At 44.8% G+C, this 13,708-nt stretch overlaps 1 pseudogene; it reads left to right on the top strand.

Annotated features, from left to right (window-relative positions):
- Positions 1-8,316: 8,316 nt before the first annotated feature.
- LOC139000881 (E3 ubiquitin-protein ligase RBBP6 pseudogene) lies at positions 8,317-13,256 on the top strand (annotated as a pseudogene).
- The last annotated feature ends 452 nt before the right edge of the window (positions 13,257-13,708 follow it).

Here is a 13,708-nt window from a genome sequence, read left to right as displayed (position 1 = left end):
TCTGAAGCACCTGCATTACTGCACATTTTTATTTTTATTTTTTTAAATTACTTTTTCTCCTTTTAACTAAGAAAACATTTTTTTTCTTTTTTCTTTTTCTCCATCACCTGATTTTGCCCTTTCAGCTAAAACATTTTTATTTTTAACTAGTATTATTACCGCTACCATTTTACCACCTTTAAAGTGTCATTTTATTTTGTCTTTATTTTATTTTGGGACTAATGTTCTCCATTCTGTTTTCATCGTTCCTTTAGCAACATTTTTCTCTACCTCAATTTGCCTCTGTGCTAAACAATCTCCCCCACTTTTTCCCTTTTGCTGTCCTGTTTCTCTTACCCTACTCCAGCTTTTGATTTTCCCTACTCTTTTTACCCCCTGTCAAAATTTAACCCTGCTTATATATCCTACGTCCAATCCCCCGTTCTAAATCCTTATACACCTTTCCCTTATCTTCCTTCAATATCCAATTTTTTTTTCTTTTTTTCTCTTCTTCTTCTTCTTTTCTCTCTCCATTGTTTTATTGTTGTTTCCTTGATTGACGAGTATATTGGTTTTTTTTTTTTTTTGGATTGTTTGTGAGGTTAGACTGCTTATTCTTTTTATTTTCCTGCCCCCCTCTCTCCCCCCCCCCTGGTTATTTCTGTGCTTCTGTTTCCCCTTGCGTCGCTTGATATTATTGGTTGTTTGTAGTTTGTATTCATCTCCAGGAATCTGTTGCTGTAATTTGTTGGTATTAGTGGCGGACCTATAGGAGTTTTCTCCTCATATAAATAGTCTCTTCCCCTTTTATACTTCATTCTCTTTTCTCTCTTATTTTTTTTTCCTCCTCTTTTTCCAATTTCATTTTTGCACTCCTTTTTTTATTTCTTTCTTTTTTCTCTTCTACCTTTTTCTCTTCTTTCCCCCTTATCTCCCAACTCTCTTAGCTCTGGTGGCCACCTTTATTTGGGGTTAGTAATATCGTAAATACAATAGTGTTCAGTGCCTGGTACGTTGTGCCTTGTTGTGTTGTATTTTGTGCCTTTAAATCAACGCAGCAGATTCAAGCAACAGCGGCCTCCTGATCACCACACGCTCTGCCTGGGGAACAGTTGCTGTGTGTGAAGCCTCCCTCCACCAGCCAGAAGAGCCACCACAGCTGTGAACAGCACCCACCAGAGGCCCTGCTATCAACAGAGGAGCCGCTGCTACCACAACCGCCCAAGGAGCAACCACAACCCGAGGAGCCACTGCCACCCAGGGAGCAGCCACTGCCACCCAGGGTCCAGCCACTGAATGACTCAACAACTAGTCATGTCAGTGAGATCAAACATGGGTAGACAAAGAAACCCCCAAAGGAAAGAAAAGGAGGACTCGCCAGAAAAGCAGCAAAGTGAGACAGAGATATGCAACATGACGGAAAAAGAATTCAGAATAAGGTTCCTAGAGTACATGCACCACATGTTCAAGAAGCAAGAAGAAACAGATGAAAAACTCAACTACTTATGCAAGAAGCTAGAAGAAACAGATGAAAAAATCAACAACTTAAGTAAGTCCCAAGAAGAAATGAAGAGCGACATAGCTGCAATAAAAAACACCATTGAAAGTATCAACAGTAGACTGGGAGAAGCGGAGGACCGAATTAGTGAATTAGAAGACAAGGGAGCAAAACACACTCAAACTGTACTGCAAATGGAGAAAAAAATTAAAAGACAGGAGGAGAGCCTAAGGGAGCTTTGGGACAACATGAAACCAAACAACATACGGATAATAGGGGTGCCAGAACAACAGAAAGATGAACATGGATTAGAAAACCTATTCGAAGAAATAATATCAGAAAACTTCCCTGAGGTGGGGAAGAAAAAAGTCACACAAGCCCAGAGAGTCCCAAACAAGGTGAACCCGAAAAGACCCACACCAAGACACATCATAATTACCATGGCAAATGTTCAGGATAAAGAGAGAATCTTACAGGCTGCAAGAGAGAGACGGAAAGTAACATACAAGGGATCTCCCATTAGATTATCAAATGATTTCTCAACAGAAACACATCAGGCCAGAAAAGAATGGACAGAAATCTACAAAGTGATGCAAAGCAAAGGACTGAATCCAAGAATACTCTATCCAGCAAGGCTATCATTCAAAATTGAAGGGGAAATAAGAAGCTTCGCAGACAAAAAAGGGCTAAGGGAGTTTATCACCACCAAGCCAGCCATGCAAGAAATGCTAAAGGGACTGGTGTAAAAAGAAGAAATATCAAGCTCAGAAAGAAAACAGCCACACACACACAAAAAAAGAAATGGCTACAAACAAGTACCTTTCAATAATAACTTTAAATGTAAATGGACTAAATGCTCCAACCAAAAGACATCGAGTGGCTGAATGGATAAAAAAACATGACCCATACATCTGCTGTCTACAAGAGACCCACCTCATTAGAAGGGACTCACACAGACTGAAAGTGAAGGGATGGAAAAATATCTTTCACGCAAATGGAAAGGAAAAGAAAGCTGGGGTAGCAATACTTACATCTGACAAAATACATCTCAAAGTGAAGGCCATAACCAGAGATAAGGAAGGCCACTTCATAATACTAAAGGGATCAATACAACAAGAAGATATAACCCTGGTAAACATATATGCACCCAATGCAGGAGCACCCACATACATAAGAAAACTTCTGGAAGACATCAGGGGAGAGATCGACAACAATACAATCATAGTAGGGGACTTTAATACGCCACTGACATCACTGGATAAATCCGCTAGACAAAAACTCAGCAAAGAAACAGCAATCCTAAATGACTCACTAGATCAGATGGACTTAATTGACATCTTCAGAACACTTCACCCCACAGCTGCAGAATATACATTCCTCTTAGGTGCTCATGGGACATATTCAAAAATAGACCACATATTGGGTCACAAGCAAAGTCTCCACAAATTCAAGAAGATTGAAATCATAAAAAGCATCTTCGCAGACCACGATGGCATAATGTTAGAAATAAACTACAATAAAAACAACCCAAAATACTCAAACACTTGGAAGCTGAATAGCATGTTATTAAATATTGATTGGGTTACCGATGACATCAAAGAAGAAATTAAAAACATCCTGGACACTAATGACAATGAAAACACAACAATCCAAAACCTCAGGGACACAATGAAAGCAGTCCTGAGAGGAAAGTTTATAGCTCTACAGGCCTATCTCAAAAAACAAGAAAAAATGGTAGTCAATCATCTAACTCTACAACTCAAAGAATTAGAAAGAGAGCAACAAGAAAACCCCAGAGTGAGCAGAAGGAAGGAGATAATAAAGATTAGAGCAGAAATCAATGAAATAGAGACCAAAAAAACAATACAGAAAATCAATGAAACCAAGAGCTGGTTCTTTGAAAGGATAAACAAGATTGACAAACCCCTAGCCAGGCTCACCAAGAAGCAAAGAGAGAGGTCCCAAATAAACCAAATCAGAAATGATAGAGGCGAAATAACAACAGACCCCACAGAAATACAAATGATTGTTAAACAATACTACAGGCAACTCTACTCCAACAAACTAGACAACCTGGAGGAAATGGACAAATTCCTAGAAAAATACAACATTCCAAAACTCAATCAGGAAGAATCTAAAAACCTCAATAGGCCAATAACTATGGAAGAAATTGAAGCAATCATCAGAAAGCTTCCAGCAAACAAAAGCCCTGGGCCAGACGGCTTCACAGGGGAGTTTTACCAAACATTCAAGGAAGAACTAAAACCTACCCTCCTCAGACTACTACAAAAAATTCAAGAGGAAGGAACACTTCCAAGCTCATTTTATGAAGCCAGCATCACCCTAATACCAAAACCAGGTAAAGACATCACAATGAAAGAGAATTACAGGCCAATATCCCTCATGAACATAGATGCCAAAATCCTCAACAAAATCTTAGCAAATCGGATCCAGCAGTACATCAGAAGGATCATACACCATGACCAAGTAGGATTTATCCCAGAAATGCAAGGATGGTACAACATCCGTAAATCAATAAATATGATACATCACATAAACAAATAGAAAGAAAAATACCACATGGTCATATCAATTGATGCAGAAAAAGCATTCGACAAAATCCAACACCCATTTTTGATAAAAACTCTCAGAAAGGTGGGAATAGAAGGATCATACCTCAACATAATAAAAGCCATATATGACAGGCCCACAGCCAACATCATACTCAATGGACAAAAACTAACACCATTTCCCCTAAGAACAGGAACAAGACAGGGATGCCCACTCTCACCACTCCTGTTCAACATAGTACTGGAAGTATTAGCCATTGCAATTAGGCAAGAAGAAGAAATAAAAGGCATCCAAATTGGAGAAGAGGAAGTAAAACTGTCCTTATTTGCAGATGACATGACATTATACATACAAAACCCTAGAGACTCCATCAAAAAGCTACTAGACTTAATACATGAATTTGGCAATGTAGCAGGATACAAAATTAACCCCAAGAAATCTGAGGCATTTCTATACACCAATAGTGAACTTTCAGAAAGAGAGATTAGAAAAACAATCCCATTTACCATCGCACCAAAAAAATTAAGATACCTAGGAATAAACTTAACTAAAGAGGTTAAAGACCTCTACTCAGAAAACTACAGGACGTTGAAAAAAGAGATAGAGGAAGACATAAACAGATGGAAGAACATACCATGTTCTTGGACTGGTAGAATCAACATCATTAAAATGTCCATACTACCCAAAGCAATCTATACATTCAACGCACTTCCCATTAAAATACCAATGGCCTTCTTCAAAGATCTAGAACGAACTCTCCAAAAATTCATCTGGAATAAAAAAAGACCCCGAATAGCTGCAACGATCCTGAGAAAGAACAAAGTAGGTGGGATCTCAATGCCAGATATCAAGCTGTATTACAAAGCCACTGTTCTCAAAACTGCCTGGTACTGGCACAAGAACAGACATATAGATCAGTGGAATAGAATAGAGAGTCCAGAAATTAGCCCAAACCAATATGCTCAATTAATTTTTGACAAAGGAGGCATGAACATACAATGGAGCCAAGATAGTCTCTTCAATAAATGGTGTTGGGAAAATTGGACAGATATATGCAAGAAAACGAAACTAGACCACCAACTTACACCATACACAAGAATAAACTCAAAATGGATAAAGGACTTAAATGTACGACAGGAAACCATAAAAATTCTAGAAGAATACAAAGGCAACAAAATCTCAGACATATGCCAAAACAATTTCTTCACTGATACAGCTCCTAGGGCAGTTGAAACTAAAGAGAAAATGAACAAATGGGACTACATCAAAATAAAAAGCTTCTGCACAGCAAAAGAAACCATCAACAAAACAACAAGAAAACCCACCTCGTCGGAAAACATATTTGCCAACGTCATATCTGATAAGGGCTTAATCTCCAAAATTTATAGGGAACTCATACAACTTAACAAAAAGAAGATAAACAATCCAATCAAAAAATGGGCAAAGGATCTAAATAGACACCTTTCAAAAGAGGACATTCAGAAAGCCAAGAGACATATGAAAACATGCTCAAAGTCACTAATCATCCGAGAGATGCAAATCAAAACAACAATGAGGTACCATCTCACACCTGTCAGAATGGCCATCATCAACAAATCAACAAACGACAAGTGCTGGAGAGGATGTGGAGAAAAAGGAAAACTTGTGCACTGCTGGTGGGAATGCAGACTGGTGCAGCCACTATGGAAGGCAGTATGGAGGTTCCTCAAAAAATTGGAAATGGAACTCCCATTTGACCCTGTGATCCCACTTCTAGGAATATATCCCAAGAAACCAGAAACACCAATCAGAAAGGATATATGCACCCCGATGTTCATAGCAGCACAATTCACCATAGCTAAGATCTGGAAACAGCCTAAGTGCCCATCAGTAGATGAATGGATTAGAAAACTGTGGTACATCTACACGATGGAATACTATGCTGCTGTTAAAAAGAAGGAACTCTTACCATTTGCAACAGCATGGATGGAACTGGAGAGCATTATGCTAAGTGAAACAAGCCAGTCAATGAAGGAAAAATACCACATGATCTCACTCTTTCATGGATAATTAAGACCATTACAAACTTTTGAACAATAATAAATACAGTGGCAGAGCTGCCTCAAACCGATTGTCGGACTGCAGTGGGAAGGCCAGGGAGGGTTGGGGGACAGGAGGGAGGGGAGTAAGAGATCAACTGAAGGACTTGTATGCATCCATATAACCATAACTAATGGACATAAGACACTGGGGGGTAAGGGAGGGCAGGGGCTTGTCAAGGGTGGGGGGGAAAAAGGGACACTTATGTAATACCCTTTGTAATACTTTTAGAGAAAAAAAAAAAAAAAAACAACAAAAAACTATGAACAAATTCCTATGCACACAGCAGCAGCAAAAATACCCGGCGGACCGGATAAATGTTTTCGGCGGGCCGCATGTGGCCCGCGGGCCATAGTTTGAGGACCCCTGTCCTAGATAATATAAAATGTGCAGATTTCTGAATAAAAAAAAAAAAAAAAAAAAAGAACACGGGACTGAGGAAAGCCAGGGCCATGGCTGGCAGGCTGAGCATCGGGTAGTCCAGGGCTGCAGTTTCGGAGGAGCAGCCGGTTCCGTTTGTTCTGCCTGTGGGCCTGGGCTCAGGAGTCCACAATTACCCCCGAACCCGCAGGATGTGTTCCTATAGCGAGCGTAGAAACCATGATTGTTAACTTCCCTACTTTCGTCTTCGCCAGGTGCCTCCCTGGAGTCTTCATTCTGTTCGATGAGAACCACTCCGGGTTCATCTTGCTGGAGGCAAAATACTTCATCCTGTTCGGCAGAGTCCAGAAATCCTTCCAGAAGGTGGAGGCACCATCCCCGCAGGCCTTCCTGGAGATGCTCTCGAACATTCAGTCCGGGCCCCCTAGGAGGAGCAGCTTGCATGCACTTTGAAGATTTGACCTTCTGACCTGGTTTTTTTAAAAAAAACAAACCAAAACCAAAACCAAAAACACTCCTTTTACAATTGAAAAAAAAAAAAAATTAACCTCCTTAAGAAAATCCTCCTTTAAAAAGAAATCTTAAAAAACAAACAAACAAACAAAAACAAAAATCCTCCTTAGAGATGAGATCGATCCAGCCTCTGGGCGGGGGCCTGACCATCCCATCCATCCAGAGAGGGAGCATGGGGCCCGGAGAAGGGGGTGAAGAGCGGGGTGAGCCAGGGCGGGCCGTCCCCACCCTCTGCTGGTCGAAAAGCGCCAATGCAAGCCACCCTCCTTCAGCCAGAGCCCGTTGCCTGGACTTGACCTGAGTGGGGAAGGACCAGCAAGGGGCACGCTAATATACAAAACCGTACACATTTTATTCACATCAACTTCAGCCTCTGCCTCCCATGACCTCCAAGGCCAGCTTCATTCTGTGTGTCTGCATCTCGGGTCTACCCGCTTCCGCAACCCCCCACACCCTCTACCCTCGCCCGGCCCATTCCCTTCGAGGAATGAATACCAGGTTCAGCAGGACCTTTCCTTTCCGTACATTCGCAGGGCACAGCTTGGGGGCATGTTCGCCCAACTTGTGACTTCACAGTCCAGTGGGGGGCTGATTGGTCGAGCGCTTGATTTGGCTCCTCCCACCACTCTCTGGCGCTATAAAAGAAAGCAGGGTCATGGGTGCGGAGCTTCTCAGCCTTAGGCTTGTTGTCTTGGTCGCCATCGCCGACCTCCTTCTCCAAGGGAGCTTTCAGGGGAGACGTCTCGCCAAGACCCGATCCCGGGACATAGAAGCCGCTGAAGCACCTAGCTAGAACCTGGCTATGCTGCTGATCAACTGACCGCCGTCTGCGTGTCATTTCTTCTTCGTTGACTCTGGTCTTCTCCCGGTGCCCGGGGCACCCCAAACCACGGAGAGAGCCCCAGAGAGTTGCGGCCGCATTACGGACCCCGGACCCCGCTGGGTCACTCTGACTTGGAACGTGTGGACTCAACGCCGCTGATTGCACCGCCCGCTGGACCTGAGGTTGAGCGAGGGGGACCCGGCCCGGGTGACGCGGTGCCAGTTGGCGGAGCCCGGGGCCCTCCCACCTGGCCCGCCCTCCTGCACAGGAAGTGATTCCGCGGTCGGGGACTGACTGGATTGCGGTTCTCACGCCCCTGCTGTGGGGAGAGGGTGTTCAACCCAAGGCCTTCGTTCCTTCGGTGTCTTGCGAGTGTTCTGTGTATGCCCATATTCTGCTCTTCAGTTCACAAGTATACGTATACTGAGCGTGTCCACGTGTCCTCGCCCAACCTGAGGAGTCCTTTGGCACCATGTCCTGTGTGCTTTATAAATTCGCTTCCACACTTAACTATGCCATCTTCACCTTTGATGGGCGGCACATCTCCCTCCGCGACCTAAAGATGCAGATTATGGGGAGAGAGAAGCTGAAAGCTGCCAAGTGCGACCTGCAGATCAGCAAGCGCAGAAGGCGGAAGAGTACACTGATGATAATGCTCTGATTCCTAAGAATCCGTCTTTCATTGTTAGAAGAATTCCTACTGGAGGTGTGAAATCTACAAGCCTGACGGACGTTATACGTCGAACTGATCCAGTGATGGGAACTTCAAAAGTCACTGAGGACTCTTCTGCACCTATGACTCTGGCCCAGCTTACAAAGACTGCCAATCTGGCTGAAGCCAATGCTTCTGAAGAAGAAGATAAAATTAAAGCCATGATGTGGCAGTCTGGCTGTGCACACGAACTCATCAATTACATGAAGAAGCCTCTAGGTCCACCACCTCCATCTTACACCTGTTTCCGCTGTGGTAGACCTGGCCATTATATTAAGAATTGCCCAACCAATGGGGACAAAAACTTCGAATCTCGTCCTAGGATTAAAAAGAGCACGGGAATCCCCCGAAGTTTCATGATGGAAGTTACAGTTCCTACCATGAAAGGTGCAAAGCTCACCAGCACCGGGACATACGCAATAGCGACTATAGAGGCAGAGGCATATGCAATAGGGAAGAAAGAAAAGCCACCTTTCTTCCCAGAGGAGCCCTCTTCGTCTTCTGAAAAGGACGACCCTATCCCAGACGAGTTGCTCTGTCTCATCTGCAAAGACATCGTGACTGATGCCGCTATCATTCCCTGCTGTGCGAACAGCTACTGTGATGAGTGTATAAGAACAGCGCTCATGGAGTCAGAGGACCATACATGCCCAACGTGTCATCAACATGATGTCTCTCCTGATGATTTAGTTGCCAATAAAGCCTTGTGACAGGCTGTTAATAACTTCAAAAATGGAACTGGTGGTTATACTACAGGACTACGGAAACCGTTACCCATACCACCACCGCCGATACCGCCTCGGAGACCACTCCTTCAGTGGAATCTACAGCCTCTGATGAGATCTCCAAAATCAAGACAGCAAGATCCTCTGATGATTCCAGTGGCGTCTTCATTAGGCCACCCGGTTCCCTCTATACCTTCATTCACTTCTAATCAGACTTCCTTAGCCTCTGCTGCGCCTGGAAATTCACCTACCCCAGTGCCTGTACCCGATGTAACTGAAACGGTCTCCATATCAGTCCACTCGGAAAAACGAGATAGGCCTTTCCGGGATTCCGATCGTAAAATATTGCCGGCCACAGCCCTCGCCTTCGAACATTCAAAGGGATCCTCTTCAATAGCAATGACTGCCCCTGTGGAGGAGAAAGTTTACCAGGTCCCTGTGCTCAGAAACCCATCTTTTCTTGGCCCGTCACCACCTGCTGAGTACAGCGTCCCTCCCCCCGGGTTCCCTGCAGCACCAGCCAACTTATCCACACTTTGGGTATCATCAGGAGGACAGACTGCTCACTCAGATACCATCCCAACAACAAAAGCACCACTTCTGTCCAGGGAAGAATTCTACAGAGAGCAGCGACGGCTAAAAGAAGAGTCTCAATATCCCTACAGTGGTTCCGCATACTCCAGAAGTCCTTCTGCCAATTTATCAACACCTTGGCTATCATCAGGAGTGCAGACTGCTCACTCACATACCATCCCAACAGCACAAGCACCACTTCTGTCCAGGGAAGAATTCCATAGAGAGCAGTGATGGCTACAAGAAGAGTCTAAGTCTAAATATTCCTATAGTGGTTCCTCATACTCCATATGCCCTTCTGCTTACGCTAAATCAAGAAGTGGTTCAGGGCGCTCATGTTCTCATTCTCTATCACCTAGCCACTCACACTCTCCTTCCTATTCGAATCACTGCCATGCCCCAGAAGAGGCAGAGGCAAGAGTCAAAATTACTGCCTAGATCTAGATCTCATGGATATCGTGGTCAATCTAGGTCAAGGTCACCACTATATAGGCGACATCCTTTGCGATCAAGGTCACCTCAAGCATTTAGGGGACAGTTTCCAAATAAACGCACTGTACCACAAGGGGAAACAGAACGTGAATATTTTAAGAGATACAGAGACGTTCCACCACCCTATGACAGAAAAGCTTATGATGGGAGGAGTGTTGACTTTAGAGACCCATTTGTAAAAGAGCATTACCGAGAATGGGAGAGGAAATACAGGGAGTGGTACTAAAAACGCTACAAAGGTTATGCTGCTGGAGCACAGCCTCGACCGTCAGCAAATGGAGAGAACTTTTCTCCAGAGGGCTTTCTACCACTTCATGTCACGAATTCTCCCCTTACAAGGGGCCGCAGAGAAGATGATTCGGGTGGGAAAAGTCGTAGAAGTGGAAGCATAGGTGGTAGCAACCATCCAGAAAACCTTTCAACAAGAGACAGGCACGATCGGAAGGACAGTACAAAGTCAAAAGAGAAGGAGAGGGACGGTGCTGCAGGAGAGGGTCTTGGAAGTAAACATACGGAACTTTGAAGGTGGAAGAAAGTGAAGGCTTTCTAAACCCAGAGTTGTTGGAACCTTCTAGAAAATCAAGAGAACCTACAAGTCCAGTGATGAGATGCCTCCCAGGGCCTCTGGTTTGGGTGGGAGTGGGAATCCAGCTGCACCCCTTCTCCAACTCCAGGGCTGCACCTCCGGGGATGCTGGGCCTATCCCACCACTGGGTGTTGACTGCTGGAGCAAGCCCAGCCTTGCCTTCTGCAGGGCTCCGTGCAGAACCCCTAAACCTAAACTTAACAACCCCATCCCTAACCCTATAAACCCTCTCCCTCACCCTCACCCAAACCTGACTTTGACCTGACCTTGACAATAACACTATCACTAATGCTGAAAATGACCCCTATGCTGACCCTTACCCTGGCACTTATGATGACCCTGAATCTAACCCTGACCCTGATGCTGACCCTGACCTTGGCCCTCATCCTGATCCCCACAATAACCCTGACACTGACCCTAAACCTAACCCTAACTCTGACCCTAAATCTAACCCTGACAGTGACCCTAATCTGACCCTGAAAATAAACCTAACAATAACCCTGACCCTAAACTTGACCTGACACTGACACTTATGTTTACCCTGACCCTGACCCTAGATCTGACCTTAGGCCTGACCCACTATCCCCTATCCCCTATCCTCTATGCCCTGGCATCCACCACCTGGGTTTTTCCCCGGAAGGCCCATGGGCGGCCTGGCAGTGAAAGGGGGACTGGAGATTTTTTTTATGTGTTTTTGTGAGTTAGGGAGGGTACTGGGGGTGGTGAATGGGTGTGACTGAGGACCAAGTGGATGTACCCAGAACACTATTTGTGGACATTGACCTTTGAAACCCGGGAACTCTGAAAGCCTAAAGGAGGCGAGTACTCCAGGGACAACAATGGAGGATTCATTTTCTCTTTGTTGTTGCTGTTTTATTTTGGAATTGAATGTATTGTGGGAGACATCTGTTAATAAAATGAAAGGAATGTCATAAGATAAAATGGAAGGTGTACATACAGAAGAATCTTTGCATTCTGGAAAAAAAGGGGCCACAAGCTGACCTGACCCACTCGCAGGAGGCCTGGCCTGGGCTTGCAAACTCAGACCCCTAAAGTGATCACCCAGGATGTTCTGAAATTAAAGACTTTTAAAAGTAGAAAGCAGTGTATAGTGTGTGTGTAGTCGTGCCCTAGGCTGGGTATCTTCCCTGAGAGAGATCATCTTTGACCTTACTGGTATATGTGCCTATTGTCTTTCTATGCCTCTAGAATCACACGTTTTTGGACTCGTGAATGCCATGGTAACAAGTCACTTTCCTTTTTTCCAGTCCCCTCAGGGTACAGCCCAGGGTCTCAGTGTAGAAACCACAAATTCCCTCGTTGCTAGTTTTGTATTATTTTTAAAAAGCAAGGGACACATGAATAAACAATTGGAAAATCAATTTCCTCTTCCTCTTTCTCTCCCTCTCCCTCTACCTCTCTCTCTCCCTCTCCCTCTGCTTCTCCCTCTTTCTCTCCCTCTCCCTTGCAATCTCTTTTTAAACAACAAAAGCAAAAGGGCCCTTGCCGGTTTGGCTCAGTGGATGGAGTGTAAGCCTGTGGACCACGAAGCCTCCTGGATTCGATTCTGGTCAAGGACACATGCCTGGGTTGCAGGCTAGATCCCCAGTGTGTGGTGTGCAGGAGGCAGCTGACCGGTGATCCTCTCTCATTGTGGATGTACTATCACTCTCTCCCTCTCCCTTCCTCTCCGAAATCAATAAATATATATTTTAAAACATACACAGACACACACACACACACACACACACACACCAAGGACACAAAGATAATTAATCCATCTCCGTGTAGTAAAATGTATACTTCTACAATGTTTTGCACTTGCATTTTGTTCTATCCTAACGGGGAAGTTAAAACCTGGGATGTGGGGAGGAAGAGAGAGGGTTAAAGAGAGGGATTGACCTTTGCTGTTTCAAAATGGCAGGTGCTGCCCTAACTTTTTTGGCTCAGTGGACCAAGCACCATCCTGCGGACTAAAGGTTCACAGGTTCGATTCTGGTCAAGGGCATATACCTTGGTTGTGGGCACATCCCCAGTAAGAGATGTGCTTGAGGCAGCTGATTGAGATTTCTCTACCTTTGAGGTTTCTAATTCTCTACCCCTCTTTTTTCCACTTTGAACAAAAATCAATAAAATATATTTAAAAAACAAAATGGCATCTCCCAAGTTCCTGGGGCCAACATGGCAGGAAGTATGCCAGGGTCACCCACATCACAGGACAGGCCATGAACACTAAGGTAGAGATCCACCTCATGCGCCGCATCCAACTGCCAGATGGTGAAATCTTCTGCAACTTCAATGAGCTCTCCAGCGAGGTCCAGTAGATTGGCGAGCAGGTGATCTGGGAGCAGCAGCAGCAAGAACACGGGACTGAGGAAAGCCAGGGCCATGGCTGGCAGGACCCTGCCCAGCCTAGCGTCCGGGAGTCCAGAGCTGCAATTTTGGAGGAACAGCCGGTTCCATTTGTTCTGCCTGTGGGTGTGGGCTCAGAAGACAAGAATTACCTCCGAACCCACAGGATGTGTTTCTATAGCAATAGTAGAAACCATTAATGTTAACTTCCCTATGTTCGTCTTCGCCAGGTGCTGCCCTGGAGTCTTCATCCTGGTCGATGAGAACCACTCGGGTTCATCTGGCTGGAGATGAAAAACCTCACCCTGTTTGGCAGAGTCCAGAAATCCTTCCAGAATGTGGAGGCACCGTCCCTGCAGGCCTTCCTGGAGATGCTCTAGAATATTCAGTCTGGGCCACTTAGGAGGAACAGCTTGCATGCACT

The sequence above is a fragment of the Myotis yumanensis genome, unplaced genomic scaffold, assembly GCF_028538775.1.
Source record: "Myotis yumanensis isolate MYYU_CA2020_CCGP unplaced genomic scaffold, mMyoYum1.0.hap1 SCAF_40, whole genome shotgun sequence".
Taxonomy (NCBI): domain Eukaryota; kingdom Metazoa; phylum Chordata; class Mammalia; order Chiroptera; family Vespertilionidae; genus Myotis; species Myotis yumanensis.
This window is presented reverse-complemented; position numbering and strand designations above follow the sequence as displayed.